Source organism: Rattus norvegicus, chromosome 13, assembly GCF_036323735.1.
Source record: "Rattus norvegicus strain BN/NHsdMcwi chromosome 13, GRCr8, whole genome shotgun sequence".
In the NCBI taxonomy this organism is placed as follows: Eukaryota; Metazoa; Chordata; class Mammalia; order Rodentia; family Muridae; genus Rattus; species Rattus norvegicus.
Window position 1 is genome coordinate 106,038,176 of NC_086031.1, and position 13,525 is coordinate 106,051,700.

General features: G+C 51.2%; 1 long non-coding RNA gene across 1 annotated transcript; it reads right to left on the bottom strand.

Annotated features, from left to right (window-relative positions):
• Positions 1-2,869: 2,869 nt before the first annotated feature.
• Positions 2,870-8,512, bottom strand: LOC108352598 (uncharacterized). Its single transcript, XR_001840977.3, has 3 exons — positions 7,642-8,512; positions 6,291-6,423; positions 2,870-3,242 (listed from the first exon to the last, which is right to left on the bottom strand). It is a non-coding gene; the product is annotated as an uncharacterized LOC108352598 (long non-coding RNA).
• Positions 8,513-13,525: the final 5,013 nt, after the last annotated feature.

Here is a 13,525-nt window from a genome sequence, read left to right on the forward strand (position 1 = left end):
TGTGTTTTATCTGGGAACTAAATGGTCTAAGGCGGGGAAGAAAGCCCATGCTGGGATTTTTTTTTTTGAAGATTTATTTATTATATATAAGTACACTGTAGCTGTCTTCAGACACACCAGAAGAGGACATCAGATCTCATTACAGATGGTTGTGAGCCACCATGTGGTTGCTGGGATTTGAACTCAGGACCTCTGGTAGAACAGTCAGTGCTCTTAACCTCTGAGCCATCTCTCCAGCCCCCATTCTGGGATTTTTAATACTACAGCCCTTGAACCACCAGGATAACAACATGGGTTACAAGGCTTCCTGCATATCTGAGGAACTAGGTTGAGGTGGGTGGGGCAGTATCAGATAAGCTAATTATGTTTTGATCTCTTCTGATTTCTGTCCCCTTACAATGGCCTGGTGTCACTCTTCAGGTGTATCATTTGCATATAGATTTGGATGAATAAAATATTTGTTTGGAATGTGGCAAGAGAGCCACTGAGATGGCTCGGTAGGTAAAGGTGCTTGCTGACAAGCAGGATGACCTGGTTTCAGTGCCCCAAACCCACGGGGCTGAAGGAGAGTGCTGACTCCTGTCAAGTTTGCTCCTCACTTCTACATGAGCCTTGACATGTATGTATATCCACATAAAAAATAATGGTATTTGTTTGTTTTGTTTTTTTTCCAGACAGGGTTTCTCTGTGTATCCCTGGCTGTCCTGGAACTCACTCTGTAGACCAGGCTAGCCTTGAACTCACAGAAATCCACCTATCTCTGCCTCCCGAGTGCTGGGGTTAAAGGAGTGCACCCACCCAGAACATCCCTGCCCACCCAGATAAAATTATTTAATACATATATGTATATGTATAACACAGATTCACAATCTCCTGAATCATCTGCTCACTGATACCAGACATTCGAAGGCTGTTGGTAGAACCATGTGTTCCCCCAGCAGGGTCTGGTGCAGTTGTCCAGGAAGAGATGGAATTGGGGGATTTTAACACTGCCTTCCTTTCTCCAGTTAAAAAGCTTGCAAAAGCTGCCGGGCACAGGCACATCACCTGCCTGGGATGGACCTTTGAGGGAGGTCACCCAGCCTGCTCTGGTCACAGCCGTGCAAGGCCCAGAGGCGTTAAAACCTGCTGTTTAGCTGCTGCTCATGCCTGACTGTACCTCAGGTCAGGATGCCGAGACAGTCTCAGCTCTAGTGCTGGAAGAGATAAATTCATTCCTAATCACACATTTTGACACTTGAGAAAGTGCAGCCTGCTTGGGTTTTGGGGTTCCTTTCTCTGGTGTTGTGTGACCCCTGGCTGTTGTCTCTGCGTGGAGAGTGTTTTCAGGCTCAGTCTTTTGCCACTGGCTTTGTCATGCACAGAATGCTGTGCAGGGAATTGACTTGGTTAGGGTCCTTCTGAGGGATACTGGGGGTGGTGGGGGGCAGCTCTTCACCTCTAAGTGCCTCCAATAAATGCCATCGGCCAAGTTGCTAACAAAGTGCCACCTCAGTGCCACACAGATGCACGAGAACTCGGAAACCCCACACAGGGTAAATGTAAGACTTTCGCCTAAATGCGTGTGCATGTGTGCATGTGCGTGTGTGCGCGCGTGTGTGTGAGTGTTGCAGTTTTGTTTTAATTTGCATATATCTGCATACCAATCTAGAGAGGTGTGTTTATGGAGCAACAAGGGCCCCTCTTCAAAGAATATTTCTCTCTCCCCTTCTGTGACTTTCTTTAAAATTTCTGTATAGTTTTGCTATGTTAAATAATTTTTCTCTTTTTTTAAAGATTAATGTATGTGTATGTATGTGCATGCATGCCTGTGTCTGTGTGTTTGTATGTCTATGTGTATGTGTGTGTGTATATGTGTGTGCATGCATGTGTGTGTGCGTATGTGTGCAGGCTCATGCTCAGATATGCAGGTCCCCTTGGAGGTCAGAAGAAGTTGTTGGGTCCCCTGAAACTAGACAAGTAGTCGTGAGCTGCCTTATGCCATTGTTCTACATGGATATGTACAGATATACATGGATATACATGCACAGAACTATTTGCAGAACATGTCAGTACAGGGAGACTTGGGGTTCAAGCCTGTATGTTTCTTAGTCCATGTTCAGGTGCTGGGTCACTTTCCCCAATACCAGGCCAACTGATGTGGACAATGAGGTGGAGCTCAGGTGTCAGCGTCTTCCCGCTCCATTTTCTTCTTCCTTCGCCCCCAACACAGACATTTATCTCCCCATATAAGTGAACTCACTGGCCAATGGGTCAAGTTCACTCTCTTCAGTCTCTCACGAGTGGGAATTAGGTAAAGAGAAACTTGGCTAAGAGTGGAGGTGGTGCAGAGCTGAGCCTGTGGGCTGGGGTGTACACCTCGGGACAGAGAGGGACACCTTGGGACAGAGAGGGACACCTCGGGACAGAGTCCATACCGCAGATTCTCTGGTGTGAAGCACGTTCTGTCTCTGAGCTGCCTCCTAGGGAGTCCCCTCTGTCCCCAGCACGCTCACTAGGTGCCTGACCTAGGATTGCCCTCTTGTCTTTGGTTGCTAACATCCTTGTCCCAGTAGCCTCTGGCCCAGGCAGGCTTGTGAGGTGGTGAATGCATGGGAAGGGCGCCAGTGCCGGTCCTTGGGGGACAAGCTGTCAGGAATGCTGCATTGTGGCCTGTAAGAAGGTGAGATCGGGGGTTTCTGGAGGGGAAACCAGGAAGGGGGATAATATTTGAAATGTAGATAAAGAAAATATCCAATTAAAAAAATGGGGGGAAAAAGAAGATGGGAAAGAATCCTAACCCCGAGTACCTGGGCTTGGGCCACTCTCCTCCCCAGAGCTGTGATCCCCACACCTCTTTCTTGGCCGAGTTAAATAGGTGAACATTGGCTGAAGTGGGACTTACTTTATTACCCTCTGCAAAGAAAGTCCAGCTGTGCCAGAGGGAGGGCCCTTGAGAGGTATTTCTACTTTGGCCTGACTTGTCGGTGGAAATGGGCCCTGCTGTTCCTGCCAGCAGTTACCAGAACACCCGAGGAATGTGCAGAAGGCAAAGGCAGTCTGACGGCCCAGCAGGGCACGACAAGAAGATGCTGAATAATTTTTCAGGTTGTTCGGATGGCGGAGTAAGGGTGAGAGGCAGCTTCAGGGTGTGGCCTCTGATCCCCACTTGGCGCTCCGCTCCCCACGCCTGGGTGGCTCTCCTCCTACCGTCTGGGGGGATGGAGAAGCCCCTTGGTCTCAGCCTTGATTGCTGCTGAAATCTGTCCAGGATGAAGAATGAAAAGGTGGCTATTGCATTCAGAAGCAATCTGGGAAGGCAGGCCTCTGCATGGTGGGGCCAGTTCCTGCAGATGCTAGGAGAGAGGCAGCACCCTGCAACCTGCATAGGGTTTGGTGCAGCAGCTGACTCAGAGCACAGGGCAGATTATCCATAATTATAGGCCCACAGGGAAAACACGAGCCTTGCAAAAACACGGGGACCTTCTCGGTCCAAAAGCTGCTCCCGGCATTGCTCCTCTAAGAGAACTTTCCACAAAACAAATCTTCAGAATTCTCCACACACCATCCCACGAGACCAGAATCACCACTGTCATACAGTGTCCTGCACCCCCTACCTCACCCACCCCACGCCCCGCCCCCTCGAGAGGTGTGCTGCTCTAGACACAGCCATGGAGGTGTCAACCCTCCTCCAGATCTGTAGCAAGACTGACAGGGCCTGCTGGTCAGGCTTCTGCCCACACCTCTGCCTCACTTCACAACAGTCACTGGGGGAAGGCAGAAGACAATACTCTCAACCTGCCTGAGCTGGGTATGGCTCTGGGGACTGATTTTCCAGTGAGGCCATGTCCTCATGCCAGAAGAGAGAGAGAGACAGGCACAATGACATAGCAGGATGGCCTGCTGCACTCAGGGGTTGGGGGAGTAAAGTGGAAGGATGAGCAAAGGAAGCCTCGCTAGTAATGTGTCCCTGAAGCAAGAACCTGAAAACCTGAAGTAAGAACCTATCAGACATCTGAGGAGAGCCTTGCCAGAGGGAGAGGCTGTGGCCAAACTGGGAGGATGAGGACCCAGGATGAAAGGCCAGGATGGCACAGGTCAGTTCTCTTTCTGCTGACTGGAAGGTTATGAATCCAGGATTGACACACTCCCTGTGCTTATTTAAAAACTAAACGCCCCTCCCACTCCGCTTTGTGGGAGCAGAACTTGGGTAAGCATCCAAGCTGGTAAACAGCAGGGGTGGGGGGGGGTGGAGATAGCAGAGTCTTAGTCAGTCCTGGTGGAAAAGCTAGAGAGGAGGCCAACTCCAGACTTCCTTGGTAGGTAGAGATCTCAGGTTTCCTAATGGCTAGCTGGGAGGAGTTAGACTTGGTTCTGCACTTTTTGCACCCCCAACCCAGCCTTGCTAGTGGGGGTATGGAGGTGAACTTGGTCTTTGCAAAAATAGGAAGACTTCAGAAGTGTGGGTTAGAGAAAACATAGCATCTGACCTTAGACAAGTTCCACGTGGCCACTGGGTATTCCAGGGTAAGAGCTCACCAGGCCTTTGGGTGCTGAGTCTGGAGTCCAGGGGCCTCTGGTTGGAAACACAGCTATCTGTCACTAGATGAGGCATCCAAGGCCCAGGGTCTGGCTGCAGCAGCCATTTAAGATTGATGGCTGCCAACCGCAATGGGCCCTTGGAAAGATGGAGAAGACAACTGAGGAGCCGAGCTCTGAGACGCTTCAGTTTACGGGGGCTCAGGAAGGTGAAAGAAGACCAACACAGACACCAAGAACCAGCAGCCACAGAGGTAGAGGGTAAGCCACGAGAGTGTGGGGGTCTAAAAGCTGAGAGAAGGAAGTGTCTCCAAGGACAAAGGACCAGTGGCAACTTAGGGACAGACGAGGAGGAGAGGGGGAATTGGTTATCTGGCAAGTGGCTGGTGACTTTTCAAAGCCCTGTTCTGTGGAGACCTGAGAGGAAAGGAGGACACAAGCCAGGAAGGAAAGCCAAGAATGGAAAGCTAGTGATTCAGGGTCTGTCTGTCTGTCTGTCTGTCTGTCTGAGTTTTGCTCTATGGTGCAGTAGAAGAATGGGGCTGCTCTATGCTGCAGTAGAAGACTGGAGAATGTCAGAGTACTGCCCTTAGGAGATGCCAAACACAAGGCAGCTTCTAGATAGGCAGGCACTGAGAGACAAAGAGAGTCTCAACTTGGAATGGCACCGGACCGACCGTTGCTGAGCCGCTGACTTGTGGACCAACTTAACAGCTCAGCTTCCTGCTTGCCCGGAACTTTCTATCCCTCGTAGAGACAATATTACAACTCTAGGTTCTAAGTGGCCCACTGGGACCATGGACGAACTCATGCTACAGATGGTGTCCCAGTTTTTACCTCATTAAGACTTAAGGTCCAGGGGTTGGGGATTTAGCTCAGTGGTAGAGCGCTTGGTCCCCAGCTCCGAAAAATAGAAAAGTAAAAGAAAAAAAAAAAGACTTAAGGTCTAACCCTGTTTTCTATCTTATAACATGTTTAACCCCTGAACCTCTATGCCAGGGCCAGCGATCCGGCCAGGGCTGGATCTGTTCTGGATCTCCTGACCTTCATTTCATGAAGCACCCGCGGTGCTACTCCCTCCTCTCCACTTCCTCTTTGCAGAAGCCAAGCTCCGGTTTCTTTTTTTTTTTTTTTTTTTTTTTTTTTGGATCTGGGGACCGAACCCAGGGCCTTGCGCTTGCTAGGCAAGTGCTCTGCCACTGAGCTAAATCCCCAACCCCCCAAGCTCTGGTTTCTAAGCAGAGGCTAAGTTTAAAGTCAGGGCAGTTAGCCGAGTAGGTGCTTTCTATGTGAGACCGTGTGAAATAAATAACTCGATTTAACCAGGATGGCCGAGATTTTCTTTTCTTTTTTTTCCTGAAAGAGTAAAGCAAAAGCGGCAAGAAGGGACATTGGTATTAGAGCTACAAAGAAGGTTATCAGGTTAATGAAGGGATATCTAACCTGGGTGAGAAGGGATGAGGAAAGAGGAGGAGAAGAGGAAATCTTGAGAAACCGAAGGATTGCTGGAGCTGGGGACCCAGAGTGAGTGAAGGTAGGAATGGCGGCCAGAGTGGGGAGGGTGAAGCTGAGGTGATGGAATTCTGCTAGTATAGCGGACAAACTCCAGACGACTCTCTCACTCTCTCGGGAGCCAGGGCTGCTCCCGGTGGGAGTTGGCTGTGCTGTCACCCTGACTGCATAATTGAGGTGGAAAGACGCACCCCATTGTGGGTAGCGACCTTCCTTGACTGGGATCCAGGACTGGGTAAAAATGAAGAAAAGGAGTTTACCCCACGCCTGAATGCATTCTTCGTTCTCTGCTCCTTAGTGTGGCTGCCATGTGACCAGCTCCCCCAAGGTCCCGTGTGACTTTTCCGCCATGATGGACCATACCTGGAATTGTGAGCTGAATGGTGCTTTGGTCTGAGTGATTTGTCATAACAGCAGGAAACAGAAATAACACAGGAAGTGACACATCTAGTAATCAGGGACAGAGTGGCGCGGGAGGTGGGGAACAAGCCCACTGATGGGGAGGCGGCCTGAGAAGGGAAGGCTGGGAGTGCTGAGCTTTGACTGCCTGTTGACAACCGCCCCTGTTCTCCAGTCTTCACCATAAAAAGCCTGGGGCTGTATTTCCTAAAACTGTTTGCTGGCTAGGTTTTCCACAATCAACAGATGCCTCTCAGAGGTTTTGAAGTAGAGGAGAGACGGAGGAGCACTGCGGTTTCTCCATCAGGACAAGGTGGACATGATCCTCAGGTTCACAGAGGGTCGCAGATCTGCCTAGCCCACCCTCCCTAAGTTTGGTCTGAGGAGTTTCCTGCACTTCTGGCAACTTCCTAACTCCCTGGAAGCTGGTGACAAATTTAAGAGGTACAGGTGCTTGGCTGACCTCTGCTGAACGCTTTCAGTGGTTCTTTCGGGATCTGAGCCCCTATGCTAAATACTTCAGAAACCTTCTGGGGCTTCCCTCTCTGTTGAATGGTTTTCTGTGTACCTGATTCCTTGGTTCCTGTGGTTCCCCTCTGAAATGCTCTTCCCCAGAGCCCTTCCTACGGGCTGCTCTGATCTGAGGGTGATAAATATGACACCAACTGTAGACGGTCTGCTATGGTTGGGAACTTGAAGACGCCATCACAAGGATGGCTTGTTTGTGTGTCTCTGGCCTCAGCTCACATGACTTGGACAGCTAAAATGACTGGCATGACTCTCAGGCTAAATCCTCTGGACACACCTTAACGTGCAGGCTTGGTGCCCGAGCCAGAGTTGTTCAAATTCAGGCTCTGTTACTGTTGCTGCTCTCTGGTACACAGTCTCCCCATGGGATTGGGGCTTCCTTCCAACATGGCAGTCCAAAGGCAGACAGTTTCCCCTCTAGTGGTGGAAGACCCAGTCTTCTACGCCGGGACCTACTGTGTTAAACGTGCTTTCTGTATCTTTGACTGCATTGAGGGAGATCTGAGTCAGGGCCTGCAACCCCCACCCCACCCTGCACCCCCCAGTAGGAGGATGAAAGGCGAGGGAAGGAATTGTGAGCCAGAGGCTACATTCTCTGAAGCAATAGCTACACTGTCCCAAGAGAAGCGCCCAGTGTCCCCCAGAGCCTACATTTTATGAGGGAGTCCTAAACTCAGTACTCACGGAAAGCTCTCTGACCACTTCTCCAGTACCTGGATCAATAGTTGGTGGGAAAAGTAAAAACATTGCCCAGAGCTATGTCTGTCCTGGGTGCCTTCTGACCAAGAGAAAGAGGAAGCCTATTGTGATGTCACTCAAGGGAGGATAGGGCATCATTCCTTCTCCCGACTGTAGTGCAAGGCCAGGTTGAGCCAACAAAAGGAAGTTTAGTGCAACCCACACAGAACTAACGGGGCTGGCCTGTCCCTACCCCCTCTCTTTTATCTTGTAAATGGTTGTAATGAGCTGAATTAGATCTTTTGTCTTCTCACCTTCCCGCACTCCAGGCTAGCTCTTGATCATTTTGCTTTCTGTGGCCCAGGAAAGTGCCTGGATATGGAAAATGTCCCCCGGGTTCCTACTGAAGGAACATCAAAGGCTGTTGTGGAAGGCACAAGGAGTCCAGTACACTGGGTTGGTCACAGGTGGTGGAGGAAGCTAGAGACTCGCACACCATTTAACGCAAAAGTAAGACCCATGGTTCCATTTTGACACTGAAACCATTCCTTGACACGCCCCAGAGCTATCTTTTTGAGAACATTTGTGTAATTTAAAAAGGCATTTGCCGAAATCGATTCCTTTGACAGAAGGAAAGGAAGAGGCAGGGATCTGATGAGTCTTTAAGGCTACTCAAATGGAATGAAAACTTCAGGATTCCATGGAAACTGTCAAGGCAAAGGTGTACGATTCACCAGCAAGGAGCAGGGTTACGGAAGTCAGGCTGTGCAGAGGGAGGTGGCTTAGCCCTGGTACACAGTAGCAGAGAACTCACCTGTCCTTCCTTCCTTCCTTCCTCCTTCTCTACCTTCCTTTTCCTTCCTCCCTCCCTCCTTCCCTCCCTCCTTCTCTCCCTTCCTTCTCCTCCCTTCCTTCCTTCCTTCCTTCCTTCCTCCTTCTCTACCTTCCTTTTCCTTCCTCCCTCCCTCCTTCCCTCCCTCCTTCTCTCCCTTCCTTCTCCTCCCTTCCTTCCTTTCTTCCTTCCCCTCCCTTCCTTTCCTCCTTCTTTCTTTCTTTCTCTCTTCCTCTCTTTCTTTCTTTCTTTTCTTTCTAAGACATTTGGGAGTGTCTGTTGCCGACCCCCAGATGTGATGGTTTTACCACAGACATGTGGATGAATTTATCAAGACACACATTCCACAGCTCCTTGGGTAACAACAATATGGCGCCGTACCAAGCAGCACTGAGGTCCCTCTGTAGATGAATGCTTTCATGTGCTGCAACCCCTCACATACTGTTCCTGGTGCTGGGGACCCAGAGGTGGCAACATACTGTGACATTCTAGTATGTCACCACGGATGGAGTGAGGCAAACCTGGCACACTTGGTGTATATTCTTCTAGACTTTCCTGTTAAATCCAGGTTTGGTCCCAGAGGGCCTGGCTGCCGGAAATATCCACACACATCTTTCCCTATCCTCCCACACACTCTCCTGGGTTTTCACAGGTGAGCCTCACAGATTTCTAGAATGTTAATTGGTGTTTTTACCTAATAAATGCCATTAATAAATCCTGGTAAGAATTTAGGATTGTTTCTGGGGTTCTTCCTGGTCACATATCATCCCCTTTGTCTGCCACACGGAGGCAGGAATGTGGCAGCAGTTCTGGAGGCCCAGTCCTACTACCAACACGGTGGCCCAGGGCAGATGGACTCCTGGTGAGGATTCCTTCACCGTGCGGCCTGGGGATGGGGCGCAGTAACTGAGTTCCTACAGACACAATCTCTAATCACCTAAGGCAACAGAATTTCTCTCCTTCCAATGAGAACATGAAAGCCTTGGGAGTGTGGAGACTTCTCATTGGCAGAGCTTCTTGTGAGAGGAGCTAGGATTTGCAGGGAGCCCATAGCCTCCAGAGCAGTTCCTGCTTGTCTGTCTGTCCATCCGTCTGTCCATTTGTCTATCCAGGGGGCTATTTAAGTTGCCCACACTGGCTCAGATCAAAGCAGGTGCTCTTTGATGTCTGTGAGTGGAAGCTCCTGCAGACGTTTGGAGAAGCACTGGGCAGTATATGGGAGGAAACTGGCTGGGGCAGTAGGTGGGGCACACTCCAGGCTGGGGGATGTGAGGACAGGATGGACAAGCTCTGCTGGGCCTCTTGCATTAGGGACAGGGGAGCAGTGAGTAAGGAGAGGTCCACTCCATGCAAAGGCACAGCTTAGATCCACAGAAATCACAACTGGATCTTACTTTTGTTAGTGGGACCAGCCAAAACTCCCCCATGCAGCTTCCTGGCTCTCTAAGCCCTTGCTTTCCTTGTTCCAAGGTCACTGGGCTAAGAAGACACCGCATGTCCACGGGGCCAACCTCCCACACGTGGCCTCGTAAAGTTCCAGGAAGAAAAGATGAGGGTCTGCCATTCAGCCAGTGTTTATTGAAGACTTACTATGTGCTAGATGCTGGGGACAAAGATCCCAACCTGGGTTGGTTCTAGTAGAGTTGGGAGGCAGTAAAGAACTGGCTAGTAGATGAGGAAATTAGGTCCTAAAGGATCGAAGTGAGGCGAGGCCTAGAGTTGGTGACAGACAGCTGCAGTCTAGACAGGGCAGTCAGGGTAGCCTTGTCCTGTAGGTTCCCAGAACAGCCATCCAAGCAGAGGCTGAAGATACAGAGACAGAAGCCTGTGTGTCTGAGGAGCAGGAGAGCAGCAAGCTAAATCAGAAGGTGCAATAGAAGGGCAGTTAAAAGTCCCAAGTGATGCTGGGTAAAGGGACAGCAGCTCAGAGCATGGAGGACGCTGCATACAGCTGAGGGGACAGCCATAGGATCTCTGGATGGATGGGATTTAGAATATTCCTTTAGAATAAGGCATCTAGGACCAGGGAGGGGATGGAGAAGAGGGAAGGAGCAGGATTGTGAAGATGGGGCACCCCTGAGTTGGGGCAGAGAAGAGGGGTGAACAGGATTGGAAGGAGGGATTCCTGTGGAGATTGGGGAGACGAATAAACTTTGGGTGTTGAGGAGATCCAGTCACGTGAGACCTCGGTCCCTGGCAGGAGGAAGCAGGAGCAAGTCATAGATCTAGGTTGGAAAGGTGAAGGATGGGGGTTGGTTCTGTAGAGTGTGAGAGACATCCTGACAGCACAGCTATAGACAGGACAAGGTCAAGGCTGAGCCTGGAGCTCCACTTTGTCAGGAATTCAAGAGAAGGAAGCAAGAGGGAGTTGGTGTTCTGAAAGCCACATGAGAGACTTCTCTGAGGAGATGGGAGGGGTTGACACAGGATATTGCAGAACTCCCACCTGCTACCTTTGCTGTGCTCAGCCAGCATCCCTCTGCTTTGAGACAGAGGTTGATTTGGTGTTTACTCCAAAGACTTCCAAGCCAACGCTTCCCCGAGACACTTGCGTGTCAGTGTTTCCTGCAGCTCTATTCACCACAGCTGAGTTACAGGGCCAACGTGGGTGTCAAGAGATACCGAAGAGAAACAAGGTGCATTCACAACCGTCCCCAACAGGTATCCTGTAAACCATGTGCAGGAAGCGTTCGGCCCACCCAGCACTGTCCGTGGGAGGACTTACCCAACAGTGAAGACGGTTAAAAGTAAGATGACGGGAGAAGCCAGGGCAATGAGGCTCGTTAGCGTCCCGGAAGGAAGCATACAAGAGATACACTCTTGTCCACACGCAGCATACAGTGCACGGCATGCCTCAGCAGGTTGGGGGCACTTCCCAGCACTACAAGCAACAGGCTTGACCCCTCCGGCCAGGACCTGACCGGCTTCCCAGGCCACAAGCACCTGGGCTGGCTGGAAGAATGAATGAGTTAAAAACACAGAGGTAAAGTCAGGCAGGCCCCTTGGAGGAATACAGCAGTGCACACTGGCCTGTGCTGGGCGGGGCTTGGGGGAGAAGGCCAATGAGAAGGAAAGGAAGGTGGGTCAGAGCGGGCACAATGGGTCGGCTAAACCTGGGCCCTCCCCACCTGACCTCCATGCCTGCTGAACCCTGTCTTCCGGAGTGAGGCAGGCTGAGGCGTGTTCACCCTGCTTTGGTGTTCTGCTGAGGAGGCATGCGCTTGTACACTGTGGGGTGGGGGCGCACCCCCGGACCCATGGAGCATCCTGTGAAGGCCGTGTGGGAGTCTTCCCCACCTCGGTAAAGACAGTCATCCTTAGCTGGGCATGGTGGCACATGCCTTTAACTCCAGCACTTAGGAAGGAGAGACAGTAGGCTTTCTGCGAGTTCGGGGTCAGCCAGGGTGATATAGAAAGACCCTGTCTCAAAACAAAATAAAAAGGCCCTCATCCCTGAGGACGGACTCTCCTGCGGAGACTAGAGCACGACCTCTGTCCCCTTAGCTCCAAGCACAGACATTACCACAGTGCAGGAAGTCTGTCACTTCGTCCACGAGGGAACCTGTCCTGTACTTGCCACCCGGCTTTGCTTTCTCTCACATTTCAGACACCCCCACACCATACTACTCTCCCACTCAGGGGAGATGTTTATCTCCCCCTCCCTGACCTACCAATTGCCCTCTGAGCATGGCTACTTCTCAAAAGGGATTTCTGAAAGGCCCTGCTTGTCACAAGCTGCCACTTCAGTGAAACCACTTGGGGAGCTGACAGGTCTAAGAGGTGGGTACCAGGAAAGCATATGAAGACCTGCATAGTCAGAGGGAATCCTGGGCAGAGGCAGGGGAATGGATGAGAGCTGAGTAAAACCCCAACCTGAGCCCAGTGGGCAGGGCACACTGCTGAACAGGTTCTGGTAGTCAGATGTGGACAGCTTAGGCCTGGGCCCCACAGATGTGTCTGGATGCCTAAGATATCCACACCCCTGAGCACAAGGTCCTTCGCTCTCCAAGATCCCTTCATGCTCCCTTGAGGGTCCCCAAGCTCACAGGCCTAGCCAAGCAGTCAGAGACGGCAGGGGTATGAGGGATCTTGTGTCCTGTCCAGCCTGCTTGGGGTGGCCCTCCTTAGCTCTGGGGCTTTGGGGGTGTTCATGAGCTGTGAGGCTCTTTGCAATAAGATTATTGGGGAACTAAAAGGGTGCAGGGGTAGAGAAGGGGATGAAGTTAACTTTCTAAAGGCTAAGGAGAGAAGGTTTTGTTGTTATTCCCTTTGGTCGGTGCCTAGAGAGGAGCCCACACTGTCCCAGAAGTTACTGCCCTCCTGCTTTCCAGACATGTTTCTATACACCAGGAAGTGTGTGACCCCTCACGTGGAGACCTGTTATGTGAGGCTTAGCCCCTCAGGCAGTGTGATGTGAGTCTAGCCAGAAGGGCCAACCTGATGAAGCCCTGCTTCTATTTCTGTGGTCATCAGTGAGAAAGACACACCCTAGGAAGGAAGTAGGGAGTCAGGTCTAATGGCCATGGAGCACAGTAACCTTCAGCCCATAGGAGGAGGGACAGCTCTAGTCAGTGTTAGTCCAGGCTCTAAAATAGGGACTCTGATGAACGAAGAGACAAAACTATTTCTGTAATGGCATTGTCCCCAGATCTGGGTGTGTGCCCACCCAGTTCAAAAGCCTTGACACCAAGGTCTAAGCCACCTGGGCATCGGCTGAGGGCCTCCCAGGACGGCAAGAACCCATATGGAGGGTGCTCAGAGAAGTGGGCCGGGTATCGGGGGACACAGCCACTTGGTCAAGTATCTGAGACCAGGTGAAAAGGGAGACAAAGGCAGTGGCATTTTACTGTGACCTTGGCATCCTCAGCAGGGAGGTGTATCCCCCAAGATGCCCCATTGTTTTTGGTAAGCATTTACTGAGCACAAGCCTGGACCAGGCCTGGGACTCCTGCCAGGGTGTGGAGGAGCCCTCGCAGCACGAAGTGGAAGAGAATATTCCTCAAAGGCTCTAGATGGGTTAGGGAGAGATCCAGAACCCCCTGCAGCCCCTGCCCTACC